This window comes from Oncorhynchus masou, chromosome 6 (assembly GCF_036934945.1).
Source record: "Oncorhynchus masou masou isolate Uvic2021 chromosome 6, UVic_Omas_1.1, whole genome shotgun sequence".
Classification (NCBI taxonomy): Eukaryota; Metazoa; Chordata; class Actinopteri; order Salmoniformes; family Salmonidae; genus Oncorhynchus; species Oncorhynchus masou.
Genome location: NC_088217.1, coordinates 48512232 through 48529361, shown reverse-complemented (window position 1 = coordinate 48529361; position 17130 = coordinate 48512232).

Genomic DNA, 17130 nt, shown 5'->3' with positions numbered 1-17130 from the left:
GAGACAGGCCATAGTGTGTTATTCTAGGCCATGCGCAATTTAGATTTTGGCCACTAAATAGCAGCAGTGTATGTGCAAAGTTTTACACTGATTCAATGAACCATTGCATATCTGTTCAAAATGTCATATCAAGACTGCCCAAATGTGCCTAATTGGTTTATTAATACATTTTCAAGTTCATAATTGTGCACTCTCCTCAAACAACAGCATAGTATTATTTCACTGTAATAGCTACTGTTAATTGGACAGTGCAGTTAGATGAACAAGAATTTAAGCTTTCTGCCCATATCAGATATATCTATGTCCTGGGATTTTTTTATTTATTACTTACAACCTCATGCTAATCACATTGGCCCACGTTAGCTTAACCATTCCTCGGGTGGGACACCGATCCAATAGAGGTGATGCTCCAGAGCTTTTGGATAATTTCAGACAGTAGTTTTGAAAGTAGTGCTCATAAGCAACAATGATGCTTTATGAAAATTATGAAGGATATTAAGAGCATTCCACCCATGAGGCCACTAGGTCATTTGACTGCATGAAAGCAGTTACAACTTAAGCAGTTACAAATTTGTAGCACAAATGTGTGCTATGTAAGGTTCCTCAGTCGAGCAGTGAATTTCAAACACAGATTCAACACAAATACCAGGGAGGATTTCCAATGCCTTGTAAAGAAGGGCACCTATTAGTAGATCGGTAAAATTACAAAATTGACATTGAATACCCATTTGAGCATGATGAAGTTATTAATTACACTTTAGATGCTGTATTTTATCAATACACCCAGTCACTACAACGATACAGGCGTCCTTCCGAACTCAGTTGCCGGAGAGGAAGGAAACCATTCAGAGATCTCACCATGAGAACAATGGTGACTTTAAAACAGTTACAGGCTGTGATAGGAGAACACTGAGGATGGATCAACAACATTGTAGTTACTCCACAATACTAACTTAATTAACAGAGTGAAAAGAAGGAAACCTGTACCAAATACAAAAATTCCAAAACATGCATCCTGTTTGCAACAAGCCACTAAAGTAATACTGCAAAATAATTGGCAAAGATATTACATTTTTGTCCAGAATGCAAATTGTTACTCTCCATATTTTCAAGCATAGTGGTGGCTGCATCACGTTATGGGGTATGCTTGTAATTGCTAAGGACTGTGGAGTTTTTCAGGATAAAAAAAGGGAGCAAAGCAGAGGCAATATCCTAGAGGAAAACCTGCTTCAGTCTGTATTTCACCAAGTCACTGGGAGATGATGTCACACCCTGACCTTAGAGATCCTTATTATTCTCTATGTTTGGTTAGGTCAGGGTGTGACTCGGGTGGGAAATTCTATGTTTTCTATTTCTTTGTTATTGGCCAAGTATGGTTCCCAATCAGAGGCAGCTGCCTATCGTTATCTCTGATTGGGGATCATACTTAGGCAGCCCTTTTTCCCACCATTAGATTGGGGGATCTTGTTTTCTGTTTAGTGTTTCTGTCTGACAGAACTGTGTGTTTTTTAATTAAAAGAATCATGAACACTTTCTACGCTGCACTTTGGTCCAATCTTCCAACCACCAACGAGAGCCATTACAGATGAAATCACCTTTCAACAGTACAGTCATGGACAAAAGTTTTGGGAATGACAAATATTCCATTTTACAAAGTCTGCTGCCTCAGTTTGTATGATGGCAGTTTGCATATACTCCAGAATGTTGTGAAGAGTGATCAGATGAATTGCAATTAATTGCAAAGTCCCTCTCTGCCATGCAAATCATGTCAGTGATTCTCTCGTTAACACAGGTGTGAGTGTTGACGAGGACAGACTTGTCCGGAGAAGACAAGGTAAGCGCTACCATCAGTCCTGTGTCATGCCAACAGTAAAGCATCCTGAGACCATTCACATACCATTCATGTGTGGGGTTGATTCTCAGCCAAGGGAGTGGGCTCACTCACAATTTTGCCTTTGAACACAGCCATGAAAAAGAATGGTACCAACACATCCTTCGAGAGCAACCTCCCCTCAACCATCCAGGAACAGTTTGGTGATGAACAATGCCTTTTCCAGCATGATGGAGCACCTTGCCATAAGGCAAAAGTGATAACTAAGTGGCTCAGGGAACAAAACATCAATATTTTGGGTCCATAGCCAGGAAACTCCCCAGACCTTAATCCCATTGAGAACTTGTGGTCAGTCCTCAAGAGGCGGGGGGACAAACAAAAACACACAAATTCTGACAAACTCCAAGCATTGATTATGCAAGAATGGGCTGCCATCAGTCGGGATGTGGCCCAGAAGTTAATTGACAGCATGCCAGGGTGAATTGCAGATGTCTTGAAAAAGTAGGGTCAATAATGCAAATATTCACTCTTTGCATCAACATCATGTAATTGACAATAAAAGCCTTTGACACTTATGAAAAGCTTGTAATTATACTTCAATATTCCATAGTAACATCTGACAAAAATATCTAAAGACACTGAAACAGCAAACTTTGTGAAAATCAATATTTGTGTAATTCTCAAAACCTTTGGCCACAACTGTACAATAACTTAAAACACAAGACCAAATATACACTGGAGTTGCTTACCGAGAAGACAATGTACGTTCCTGAGTAGCAGAGTTACAGTTTTGACTTAAATCTAGTTAAACATCTATGGCAAGACCTGAAAATGGTCATCTAGCAGTGATCAACACCCTATTTTACAGAGCTTGAAGAATTTTGAAAATCATAATGGAGGAATATTGTACAATCCAGGTGTGCGAAGCTCTTAGAGACTTACCCTGAAAGATTCACAGCTGTAAGTCTAGCACTTTTATTTCCATTGAAATGCATTTGAAGCTAATTTAAATATTGTTTTAGAACAAAAAGTATAAATGCTTTCAAAAATATTTTCTCAAGCAATCTACGTTGGGCCAGACTGAACATTTGAAAGTTGGTTTTGTTTTAATACCTTGAATCGTTTAAGCTCTAGAGCTGGCTAAATAAAACAAGTAATAATAACACGAGTATGCAAGAAATCTACGAGTTGTGCTTTGCCTTCAATTATTAAGGTACCCAGTGTTTGATATGTTACGAATTCCAATTCGTACAATATGCTACAAATTTGCAACTGCTTAAGTTGTAACTGCTTTCATGCAGTAAAATGACCCAGTGGCCTCATGGGTGGAATGCTCTTAATATCCTTCATAATTTTCATAAAGCATCAAATCTGGTGTTTCTATGTCAGTATATAAAGTATACATGTCAGTATATAAAGTGTAATATTGAGATGCAAACTCAAAATGTGATACATTTCAACTCTATATCTGACATGGTACAGGTGTATTCTTTTGTTTAAGACTACCAAGAATCACTCTTTGTGACCCTGATTTAGCCCACTGCAGTAAAAGGTTATTAAGATTAGGCATGCTAGCTTAAGTTTAGGCCAGGGTAAGGGTTAGGGTACAGTTTGAAAACAAAAAATGCCTGGATTCAAACCTCTGTCACTTTTGGAGTCCTTCACTTTACATTCAGAATTCAGAATTGTGTTACAACTTGGTGACTGACAGTTGTCAAACATTACTCTCTGTAAATTGAAAAATAATGTTGTTGCTGCTCACTGGATAAAGTGTGTTAATGCACATCATCTGACAAATCAAATGATGTATTGCATTGTCGAGGTGGTTCTTGAAACAGTCAAATCAAAACCTGTCACATGCAGATAAAGTGCATCGCTGTGGGAAATCATTACCGGTCATGGAGTTCGTTACTTCCCCTTCTCTCAAACAAAAAAGACCCATATTCAACCATTAGCCTTCACATTTACGAAAGTCTCAGCTAAGAAGTTCTCAAAACTCAAATACATTTCAAGATAATGTAGTAAGCTGGATATAGTATATGCCTAGGCCTAGCAGTAGACCCTTTACTAGTAGTTTAATAGATAGTTAAGAGCGACGCTGTTGTTGCTACTCTTTGACTAGCAGGTGAGTAAAATGACACTCTTTTCCTCACTGCTCCTGGGGTCACATTATACCAAAAATCTAACAGAATGACAAAAGCTTTGTGCCACCTCGTGTAAGTACATTTTCCTGACAGAAATCAGCCCTTCAGTAAGGGACATTTTAAAGAGCCTCAGAACAGCTTGAGGCTTTAAAGATCACATTTTTTTCAATGGGGGGGGGGGGGGGGTTCTTTGTTTTTGATGTTAGTTGATGATAAAAAAAAACATTAGGCTATTTTTCACTTTGCTGATGACAATAACAGTGCTCCAAGCCATGACATACACTTAATGTGAAATATCACTTAATGTGCAACTTATGAAAGCTGAGGGAATCGGGAGCGGGGCAACATTTATGTGATTGTTAGCAGGTGAAGATAACTGCATAGATACGAGTTTCTAGTTTCCTTTCTCTCCTTTTTCAGTTGCATGAAAGCATCAACTAACACAGCCTTGTTCTTCCCTTTTCTTTGTAACCCCCCCCCCATCCAAAGGTCCCCAGAGAGATTCAATTTTCAGACGACTTTGGTAAAGCAATTCTTGTGCACCACAAAGAACTGACACTTACTACTGAAAGAGAGTTGCATTTATATCCATAGAGATGTTGGGGGAAACTGCTATAGCTCATCTAAAGAGAAACCTTACAATAGAAAGCATTTTAAATTAGAGGATGGCCTCACACACAACTCGAAGTTGTGGTTACTGGATTGTTCAATAAGCAAGGATTTCACCTCAGGAGACTGAGTGAATCCCAAATCCATCCTTGAGAGCGGGGCTGTTCTCCAGTGACAGCCTTCAAAGTGCATAGATATGAAAAATGAAATATGCCACCTTTGGGAACATGGACACTATTTTGAAAATTAAGTATTGTGGTTTTTCAAGGCATTGTTTGTTTAGTTTTCTTTTCATGGGACTTCGTTCAATAGTTATGTCAGTTATGGTAATGACGCTATCGTTGAACATTGCGCAATTGATTCAAGTCTCTTTTTTAAACTCTCGCTGTAAACTGCCAATTAAGTTCATTGTAAAGAATCTATTAGTCTGTAATCATGACTAAACTAAGAGATAAATAATGAGCTCTTCATACAGTAATAGCTCCTTGATAAACATGAAATTGCATGAACAAAACTTTAAAACAATTACATGATTATATTATAATATTTTCTGTAATTTGCACACGCCATATTGATAATCACACTAAAGAGCCAGAATTTTTTTTTGTATTGTACTGTATATCAAACAGCATACTTGTTGAGAGGTGTCTTATTTAAATAATATCTTGTGACTGAGACTGCTCAGACAACTCACATGTAAGTTGTTTTTGTCATGAATCTTGTTCTGAAGGCAACTCTGCAGTAGCTGGTACAGCCACAAAGTCATAAAATCATTAACCCTAACCTTAACCACGCTGCTAACCCTAACCTTATATTAAGACACAAAAGCACATTTTTGTTTTCATAATTTTTACATTATAGCCAATTCTTTTGTTACAATGTCGCCGGAGGGGCTGGCTGCCGTTTTACGGGCTCCTTACCAGTTGTGCTATTGTGTGTGTTTTTTCTCGTTATTCGTAACTTATTTTGTACATACTATTTTGGCCACCGTCTCTTATGACCGAAAAGAGCTTCTGGATATCAGAACAGCGATTACTCACCTCGGACTGGACAAAGATTTCTTTCTTTAACAAGTTGGAGTTTTTCTTTAACGAGTAGACACCGGATAAGGCCCAAATCCCCATGATTCGCATGAAGAAGAGACAGAGATATAGAGGTCATAAGTCTTGGTACCTTGTAAGAATCCGTCGGCGAGTGGGTAAACCTCCTCTATCATCAGTCCTATAAGCCAACGTGCAATCATTGGATAATAAACTGTATGACCTCCGATCAAGACTATCCTACCAACGGGACATTGAAAACTGTAATATCTTATGTTTCACTGATTTGTGGATTTACGATGACTTGGATAACATACAGCTGTTAAAGATAAGTGGTGGCAGTCTGTGTCTATTTGTCAATAACAGCTGGTGCATGAAATCTAGAATTAATAAAGTCTCAAGGTTTTGCTCACCTTAGGTAGTGTATCTCATGATAAGCTGAATACCACACTATTTATCAAGAGAGTTTTCATATATTTTTTTGTAGCTGTCTATTTACCACCACAAACCAATGCTGGCACTAAGAAGACTCAACAAGCTGTATAAGACCATAAGCAAACAAGAAAATGTTCATCCAGAGGCGGCGCTCCTAGTGGCCGGGGACTTTAATGCAGGCAACCTTAAATCCGTTTTACCTAATTTCTACCAACATGTTACATGTGCAACCAGAGGAAGAAAAAATCTAGACCACCTTTACTCCACACACAGATATGCATACAAAACTCTCCCTCACCCTCCATTTGGCAAATATGACCATAACTATTTCCTCCTGATTCCTGTTTAAAAGCAAGCAAAAACTAAAGCAGGAAGGACTCGCTCAATACGAAAGAGATCAGATGACGCAGATGCTAAGATACAGGATTGTTTTGCTACCATAGCCTGGAATATGTTCTTGGATTCTTCTGATGGCATTGAGGATTACACCACATCAGTCACTGGCTTCATCAATAAGTGCATCAATGACATCGTCCCCACAGCGGTGTACCCCAACCAGAAGCCATGGATTACAGGCAACATCCGCTCTGAAATAAAGGGTCGAGTTACCACTTTCAGGGAGCGGGAATCTAACCCGGACGCTTATAAGAAATCCCACTATGCCATCCGACGGACTATCAAACAGGCAAAGGCTCAATATAGGACTAAGACTGAATCCTAGGGGCCTCCCGGGTGGCACAGTGGTTAAGGGCGCTGTACTGTGCCATCAGAGTCTCTGGGTTCGTAACCGGCCGTGACCGGGGGGTCCGTGGGGCGACGCACAATTGGCCTAGCGTCATCCGGGTTAGGGAGGGCTTGGTCGGTAGAGATGTCCTTGTTTCCTCCGGCACATTGGTGCAGCTGGCTTCAAGGCTGGATGTGCACTGTGTTAAGAAGCAGTGCGGCTGGTTGGGTTGTGTATCGGAGGACGAATGACTATAAACCTTCATCTCTCCCGAGCCCACACGGGAGTTGTAGCGATGAGACAAGATAGTAGCTACTACAACAATTGGATACCATGAAAAATTGGGGAGAAAAAGGGGTTTTGCAAACCATTACGGACTACAAAGCCAGATGAGCTAAATTACTTATATGTGCACTTCGAAGCAAGCAACACTGAAGCATGCATGAGCACCCCAACTGTTCCAGACAACTGTGTGATCACGCTCTCCATAGCCAATGTGAGTAAGACCTTTGAACAGGTCAACATTCACAAGACATGCATGAGCATGGGGAGCCAGATGGATTACCAGGTCGTTTACTCTGAGCATGCTCTGACCAACTGGTAAGTGTCTTCACTGACTATTTCAACCTGTCCCTGTCCGAGTCGGTAATACCAACATGTTTCAAGCAGATCACCATAGTCCCTGTACCCAAGAACTCCAAGGTGTCTGGACTCTCCTGTGAGGATACGATGGGTCAGGTTACAGTGAGTCCACTCTCTCTCTCTCCCTTTTGTTACAAGGAGATTCCTCCCGCCAAAACGACAACATAAAAAGGTTGAATAAGATTTTCTGTTGAATTACTAGATGAATCAAGTGTTTTCAACAGAGAGACAGCAAAGGCATACACGTAAATATGTACATTGCAATTCTTTCGAATGAGTGGCCGTTTATGTGCAAAGTATTCACATTTCCATGACCATAGTTATCAGCTGTCTGTACGATAGTGGAATTCCTTTGTCTCTCCATTTCCCTCTCTTTTGCATCCGCCATTTTAAGTAACAAGCCATCAAATCAGCGCCAAGTCTAGGCTTAAGAGGCTTTTTACCCCCTTTTCGTGGTATCCACTTGTTACTATCTTATCTCATCGCTACAACTCCTGTACTGACTCGGGAGGGACGAATGTCGAAAGCCATGCATCCTCCGAAACACAGCCACACTGCTTAACACAGTGTGCATCCAACCCGGAAGCCAGCCGCACCAATGTGTCGGAGGAAACACCGTGCACCTGGCGACTTGGTTAGCGTGCACTGCACCCGGCCCGCAAAATAGTCCAAATTGGTGAAGTGAAATGAAAAAACGAACTTGTTTTTAAAAAAATCCTAAAAATAAAAAACGGAAAATTGTTGCATGCATATGTATTCACCCCCTTTGCTATGAAGCCCCTAAATAAGATCTGGTGCAACCAATTACCTTCAGAAGTTACATAATTAGTTAAATAAAGTTATTCTGTGTGCAATCTAGGTGTCACATGATCTGTCACATGATCTCAGTATATATACACCTGTACTGAAAGTCCCCAGAATCTGCAACACCACAAAGCAAGGGGCACCACCAATCAAGCGGCACCATGAAGACCAAAGAGTTCTCCAAACAGTTCAGGGACAAAGCTGTGGAGAAGTACAGATCAGGGTTGGGTTATAAAAAAAGATCAGAAACATTAACATCCCACAGAGCACCATTAAATCCATGATTAAAAAAAGGAAAGATTATGGCACCACAACAAACCTGCCAAGAGAGGGCCACCCACCAAAACTCATGGACCAGGCAAGGAGAGCATTAATCAGGGATGCAACAAAGAGACCAAAGATAACCCTGAAGGAGCTGCAAAGCTCCACAGTGGAGATTGGAGTATCTATTCAAAACTATTCACACTATTGGGTGAATAGTTATGCACGCTCACGTTTTCAGTTTTCCTGTCTTATTTCTTGTTTGTTCCACAAAAATAATATGTTGCATCTTGAAAGTGGTAGGCATGTCGTGTAAATCAAATGATATAACCCCCCCCCCCAAAAAAAATACATTTTAATTCCAGTTTGTAAGGCAACAAAATAGGAAAAATGCCAAGGGGTGTGAATACTTTCGCAAGCCGCTGTACATATGAGACGAGTAATGCAAGTAAACATTATTAAAGTTAAATTATTAAAGTGAACAATGATTTCAAGTCTAAGTCATATATCATAAATTACTATTTTGGCCTATATCCCAGATCACTATATATTTTTTGTACAATTATTTTGCGTATGTTTTGTTTTTAAAGCAACTTTGAGATTCTACTTGTAATGAAAGTTCAATATAAAATGCATCTATTGTTATTATATTGCATTTGCAAAGTCATCGACAGCTATTGTTTAAATTCAATCCAGGGTTCAAATAAAAATGAACAATATATATACGCCTAGGTTTTCAAGCTTTGGTTGATTTCCAATGTAATCTTCAAGTTAATAATTAATATGTAGGATTCACGTCTCCATCTGAACAAAACATGTAAGTGAAATAATAGGACCAAATCAAATCAAACTCAAAATGCACTTTAAATAAAGTTTGATTTGATTTAGTCATATTCTTTAACTTTTGGTTGAGATGGAGACCTGAATCCAACATATAAATTATCCAAGTAACTGTCCAGTGCAAATCTAAAGTTAAAATTATATTAACTCGCATTGAAATAATGTTGTTGACTCGTCCTATACTCGTATTTGTGGCCAAAGCATAATTTGGAAGAAAAAAAAAACACTTCAAAAACCCCAATTCAAACTTGTATCTCAAACAGACCATTTAAAAATGTCACTCCCTGATCTGTTCCACCTGTCCTTGTGATTGTCTCCACCCCCTCCAGGTGTCGCTTATTTTCACCAGTGTATTTATCCCTGTGTTTCCTGTCTCTCTGTGCCAGTTCATCTTGTCTGTTCAAGTTAACCAGCATGTTTTTCCCATGCGCCTGCTTTTTCTATTCCTCCCGGTTTTGACCCTTGCCTGTTTCTGGACTCTGATCTGCTTTTGACCCTTGCCTGTTTCTGGACTCTGATCTGCTTTTGACCCTTGCCTGTTTCTGGACTCTGATCTGCTTTTGACCCTTGCCTGTTTCTGGACTCTAATCTGCTTTTGACCCTTGCCTGTTTCTGGACTCTTTACCCACCTGCCTGACCATTCTGCCTGCCCTGACCTTGAACCTGCCTGCCACACTGTACCTCCTGGACTCTGATCTGGTTTTGACCTTTTGCCTTTTTTTCTCTTGTCTACCCTTTTGGAATATCATAAATATCAAAGACTCAAACAATCTGCCTCCCGTGTCTGCATCTGGGTCTGGCTTGTGCCCTCATAGAAAATGCTTGCTATTTCATCATAGAACATGATGTCATGTTGGCTCATTTGCTGAGCTGGCCAAATCAGCAGTTTACTGGCATTCATATTTTTAACCTGTATATATGCCAATGCCATTCTGTTGTTGCGGTATGACCACACCACTCCAACACAGAAAAGCATTTTTTTAACATACTTTATTACAATTTTTGGAGGAAAGAAAGCTATTTCACTCATATAATTAATTATAGGTAGTATTTAATATACAGCTGGAAGCACTGGACAGTTACTTTCATTTGTAGACAAACTGGAATTAAGGCCAGAATAATTCAGACAAATTAAAGCCAGGCTAGTCATCTACAACCAAACACAATTCAATATTACTTTTATAATACAATAAATAGCATAACGTTAAGGATATCCCACAAACTAATATAACAGTATTTATTCAACCTTAAAATGGCCAGATTTTGAGGTTCCAGTATCTATAAAGGTATTATGTAATCACAGAAAGAATGCATGTTCAAGATAGCGTGCAAAGGTCACAGGTTTGAAGAGCTTCACAAATGCTGTAATAATCTGATACGAATCTCGAGCAGCATTGATTACGTGCACTGTGCACTTTTAATGTAATCTCAACTGCAATCCAGATCATTTGGTTGTGCTATTAGATGGAGCACAGCAATAACACATTATGTTGTTGTATAAATACAAAATATATGGCATTGTATTCCCATTTGAACTCTGTTGTGCTTTTGAATGGTTGAAAGCACAGTGATAACACATTTAGACCAAAAATCAGACATTGTTTTTCCATTGACATTTGGTTGTGCTTCTAGATGGTCGAAAGCATAACGATAACTTCTGGCTGTCTTTTTGAGTGGGTGAATAACGGTCAAAATCAGTTGCTAACAGATTGTTTTTTTTGTCAGAACAACTGCGCTAGAATGACCTGTGCCTATTTTTTTTCCCATTCCTTAAGAATCAACACAGATGCTATGGATTTATGACATGACACTCCCACGTTATGAAAATGTTGGATAAAGATTGTTTGAAGGACAATTGACCACGAAAGTTTACATGTGAACCAAACCTAGGTCACCTTCTACCAAATATTGCTTATGCAACTGCTACAGGAAAACGTCTGGAAATGTGTGCTAGCAGTGATCTTTTTGTATGGAGTTTAACACATGGATATGTTCTTTCCATTGCAGATGTAGTTTATCATTATATTTCAGTCTAAAGTAGGATTCTAATTAACCTCATTGCACACAACCTGCAGGCAATGATTATCTGGTGAATACACTCTTCATTAACATGGCTTTATAAAAACAATGTTTTGTTTTAGTCCTTATCTTGAGGCAATGATGCAATTATCTTCACAATTACGTGTTCTTCGTAGTGATAGTGTGTCTATTATTGTAGTTTGGCTCATTATTGTATTCAGTGTGCGTGAACACTCCACATAGCCTCCTTTGCTATAGCTCACCCCATCCAGGATGATCATTTCTGCTACACTATGGATAATTATACTAAACTATAATTGAAACTTCATTAAGTATTACATTGTCCTTGCTTGACATTGTGTAGTAGTGGTTGCAATGTCAGACTGGTGCAGACTGAAAATCTTGTTCCCTTTGTGACACATGAGGTCCTAGCAGGCTGCAATGAGCTCCAGTAGGCCTACCTAAGAGTACACCACCATGTCTTCCTTGCTGTATGCTTCTGACAGTTTCATCAGCTCATGAATAAGATGAATGATGTGGAAGTGAGTAGTACGTACATTGGAAGCCTTTCTGTTTGAGGCAGTGGCATGGCCCATAGCCATTTGTCACCGTTTCGATGCACCAACATCTACAAGCCAACCTGTCCTCTCATTCATCAAACCTAAAGCTGCTAACTTACTGTTTGCTAAAATTAGAAGAGAACAAGGATGGACATGTTGAGATGTCCCAATAACATAAATAGTGTTTCTTTGTCATTAAAATCCTACATTAACAATGGCCCACATTCCTACCATCTCTCCAAAGACAAAATACATAATTTGCATTCAGATGTATCGTTTATTAATATTGCCTCAATCAGCCTCAATCCTCAAATTTAACAAGCATATATTTGCAAAATCCCAAACAATTATACAAAAGAAATGCATGACACCAGTGATGACACTTCTGTTCTGTCTGGTTGGCGTGAGCTTCTGAACAATCAGCACAGCAATAGAGTATTCAATTGGCAGGTTGCGATAAGATGCCTGGCCTTGTTTGTAATTTGAGTAAATGTGACCGAATTCAGGAAGGTGAGCTCATATGTACAATTTTCAAGATTGGCTTCTTTTTTCAGACTCAGAGCTTGGTATATGGTATATCATACATTGCAGTTGTTCAATGTGAAAGTTATGCTTCTTTGAAATGTGATAAACTTGTTATCGCACGTTGGTGACAAGTATGAGCAAAATGCACTTAAAAGATGTTCACACTTTCTAGACTAGAGAGTTCTTCTTTGCTCACACCCTCTTAAGCCTTAGCCCCGCCCATCGCTTTAAGAACTGACATATAAAGGCACGAGTCAACATGGCATCGTTCTCCAGAACGTAGTCTCTACCTTCCAACTCCTCCATTTCAATCAAATCGAATTGTATTGGTCACATACACATGGTTAGCAGATGTTAATGCAAGTGTAGTGATCATGAATCCTGCCTTGTTTCTGCCTTGTTTCTCTCAATATAGCTCAGAGCTTTCTCCTTGGCTAAGCTAGGCTCATCATTTAAATGTTTTATTCATATTTATGGATCCTATACACGTTTGTGATTAAGGCATATGACAGTTCATATGTTCCACAATACATTTCTGCACAAAATATAAATAGAATTACTGCCCTATTATGGATGACATATTAGCGTCAAACAGCCATGATCCTGAATTGTTTCACAAATGCTGATAGTGTTGTGTTCCTGTCTCTTATTATGCAATTGGGTTCTTTGCAATTTGGCATCTTACATGAATGATTACTAATATTGGGGCACTTTTTAAAGAGAAGCTTTCCATTAGTAAACTCTTGAAGCCAATAAAAATAAATCGAGACAGGGCAGACAAAGGAGCAAATCCTACGATTGGTTGCCAGGACAACATGATATCAGATATGTTTTGTTGATTAAATAATGACCAGAAAGACCTATTGTGTAAACCCTGTTTTATTGTTGTTTTTGGTTTACATCCATGCAGTAAAAAGCAGGTATTTGGGGTGTCTGGCTCTTAAAACCATATCTAAACAACGCCAGACATGACTCTGAGCAAAAGCAACCCACCACACCCATGGAATGGATCACGTTCTGTGGGCAGCAGAGACATTCACAATCACCACATAATCTGACAATAATTGTGCCAATCATCCACTAATTAATGAACTAATGCAAGTCATTTCATCATTCAAATTGTAATTTCTCACACCTGTAACTATCTTACAGAAAGTAAGAAGGCAAGGAACCACCTGGAATGTGGTCAAGAAAACCACCCAGAACAGAGTTCGCTGTAGATGCACAGCTGAGGCCCTTTCCTCCACTAGGAGCTGAAAGGTATAAGTCAAGAAGACAGTCAAGTAGACCTAACTGTTTTAGGTAGACAGTACTGTCTTAATCGTATTGAGCTTTATCAACTGAAGGGATGTTTTTAGGATGCCAAAAACACCCAATGCCTAAATATCTTTTTTATGTTTAGCATTTTTTTGCCAGGGTAGATATACCTGTCACTTCTGTTCAAACTTCACACTAATCACAGATTCAGGAAGTTAAAAAACAGCACTAATCCAACATTAATCAATCACCACTCAGCAAACCATCAAATTAAAAGCAAATATGCTGTCTTACATTAACCATTATCCTCATAAGTAGCTGCAACAAATTGTTTCCATTTGTCATCCTCGAATAAAATGAGATTATCATTTTTCCATGATGATCTGTTCGTACAGTGCCTTCAGAAGCTATTCGCGCCCTTTGATCTTTTCCACATATTGTTGTGTTACAGCCTGGTTTGTTTGTCACTGACCTACACACAATACCTCATCATGTCAAAGTGTATGTTTTTATTTTTATTATTATATATATGTTTTAACTAATTAATAAAAACATAAGAAGCTGAAATGCCTTGAGTCAATAAGTATTCAACCCCGTTGCTAGCCAAAATATGTTCAGGCGTAGAAATGTGCTTAACAACTCACATAATAACTTACATGGACTCACCCTGTGCGCAACAATAGTGATTAACATGATTTTTGAATGACTACCTCCTTTCTGTACCCCACACATACATTTACAGTGGCTTGCGAAAGTATTGACACCCCTTGGCAATTTTCCTATTTTGTATCGTTTCATTTACACAACATGCCTACCACTTCGAAGATGCAAAATATTTTGTACAATACTTTGTAGAGCAACCTTTTGCAGCAATTACAGCTGTAAGTCTCTTGGGGTATGTCTCTATAAGCTTGGCACATCTAGCCACTGGGATTTTTGCTCATTCTTCAAGGCAAAACTGCTCCAGCTCCGTCAAGTTGGAAGGGTTCCGCTGCTGTACAGCAATCTTTAAGTCATAAAGACAGATTCTCAATTGGATTGAGGTCTGGGCTTTAACAAGGCCATTCCAAGACATTTATATGTTTCCCCTTAAATCACTCAAGTTTTGCGTTAGCAGTATGCCTAGGGCCAATGTCCTGCTGGAAGGTGAACCTCAGTCTCAAATCTCTGGAAGACTGAAACAGGTTTCCCTCAAGAATTTCCCTGTATTTAGCACCATCCCTCATTCCTTCAATTCTGACCAGTTTCCCAGTCCCTGCCAATGAAAAACATCCCCACAGCATGATGCTGCCACCACCTTGCTTCACTTTGGATGGTATGGTATTCTCAGGGTGATGAGAGGTGTTTGGTTTGCGCCAGACATAGCGTTTTCCTTGACGGCCAAAAATATCAATTTTAATCTCATCTGACCAGAATACCTTCTTCCATATGTTTGGGGAGTCTCTCACATGCCTTTTGGCGAACACCAAATGTGCACTTATTTTTTTCTGGCCACTCTTCCGTAAAGCCTAGCTCTGTGGAGTGTACGGCTTAAAGTGGTCCTATGGACAGATACACCAATCTCCACTGTGGAGCTTTGCAGCTCCTTCAGGGTTATCTTTGGTTTCTTTGTTGCCTCCCTGATTAATGCCCTCCTTGGCTGGTCCATGAGTTTTGGTGGGTGGCCCTCTCTTGGCAGGTTTGTTGTGGTGCCATAATAATCATCTTTCTATTTTTTAATCATGGATTTAATGGTGCTCTGTGGGATATTCAAAGTTTTGGATATTTTTTATAACCCAACCCTGATCTGTTCTTCTCCACAACTTTGTCCCTGACCTGTTTGGAGAACTCCTTGGTCTTCATGGTACCACTTGATTGGTGGTGCCCCTTGTTTTTTGGTGTTGCAGATTCTGGGGACTTTCAGAACAGGTGTATATATATTGAGATCATAAGACAGATCATGTGACACTTAGATTGCACACAGAAGGACTTTATTTAACTAATTATTAACTATTTCCCAGGTTTACATTTTTTAAAACATTTTTAATAAGTAATTTTTTTCATTTCACTTCACCATTTTGGACTATTTTGTGTATGTCAATTACATGAAGTCCAAATAAAAATCCATTTAAATTACAGGTTGAAATGCAACGAAATATGTAAAACGCCAAGGGAGATGAATACTTTTGCAAGGCACTGTAATTATCTGTTAGTTTGCCGGAGAGGAAAGATACCGCTCAGAGATTTCACCATGAGACTTTAAAATAGTTACAGAGTTTAATGGCTGTGATAGGAGAAAACTGAGGATAGCTCAACAACATTGTACTCTAGTTACTCCACAATACTAACCTAAATGACAGAGTGAAAAGAAGGAAGCATGTACAGAATAAAAATATTCCAAAATATGCATCCTGTTTGCAAAAAGGCACTAAAGTAATACTGCAAAGCAATTGGAAAAGAAATTCCCTCTTTATAATGAATACAAAGTGTTGTGTTTGGGGAAAATCCAATACAACACATTACTGAGTACCGCTCTCCAAACCACTTTCCATAGTCAAATCAAATCCAATTGTATTTGTCACGTGCCGAATTCATCAGTGAAATGCTTACGTGCAAGCCCTTAACCAACAATACTGTTTTAAGAAAAATAAGTGTTAAAGTATTTACTGAAATAAACTGAAGTAAAAAATAAATTAAAAAGTTCAAATAAAAAAGTTGAAATTTAAATTGTCATTTGATTAGCTGTTCAGGAGTCTTATGGCTTGGGGGGTAGATGTTGTTAATAAGAAACTTTATGGACCTAGACTTGGCGCTCCGGTACCACTTACCGTGCGGTAGCAGCGAGAACATTCTATGACCAGGGTGGCTGGAGTTGGTCATAGTGGTGGCTGCATCATGTTATGGGGAATGCTTGAATGAAAGTTTACAACGTAGGTGCACACAGGTCGAGAGAAAAATTTGAGTTGACAGACAGTGACACATGGACAGACAGTGTCACATTCAATATTGCCTTGCACACGCTTGCCTGCATCTAGCTGATCTAGGGTGTGCTCATTAGTTCAACAGTTGCAAACGAGAGCTTCTATTTGACAAAATCTGATATGTTTATACCTGTTTCATTCTTTTTGCTTCCGTTTAAGAAATGTTTTTCAACAGAATTGGTGCAATGCATACACCCCTGATCACAGGTAAAAACTGTTTAAAAACACTTTCATAGCAGCCACGTTATATTCCTTCTCGCATCTACATGCTCTCCTCCTCACACCTTTATCCTTGGCTTTTGAACTTCAATGCACAGCACATCCGCTGTATGTGACCAGGTGAAAAAAAAATTCTAAGCCAAATCACATCATGACCTCTACACACAGCCTATGCATCATTGTCACCATATTAGCTAAAGTAACGTCATAGTCAACATAGCCAATAGAACCAACATGTTTGTAAACCCGCTACAATCACG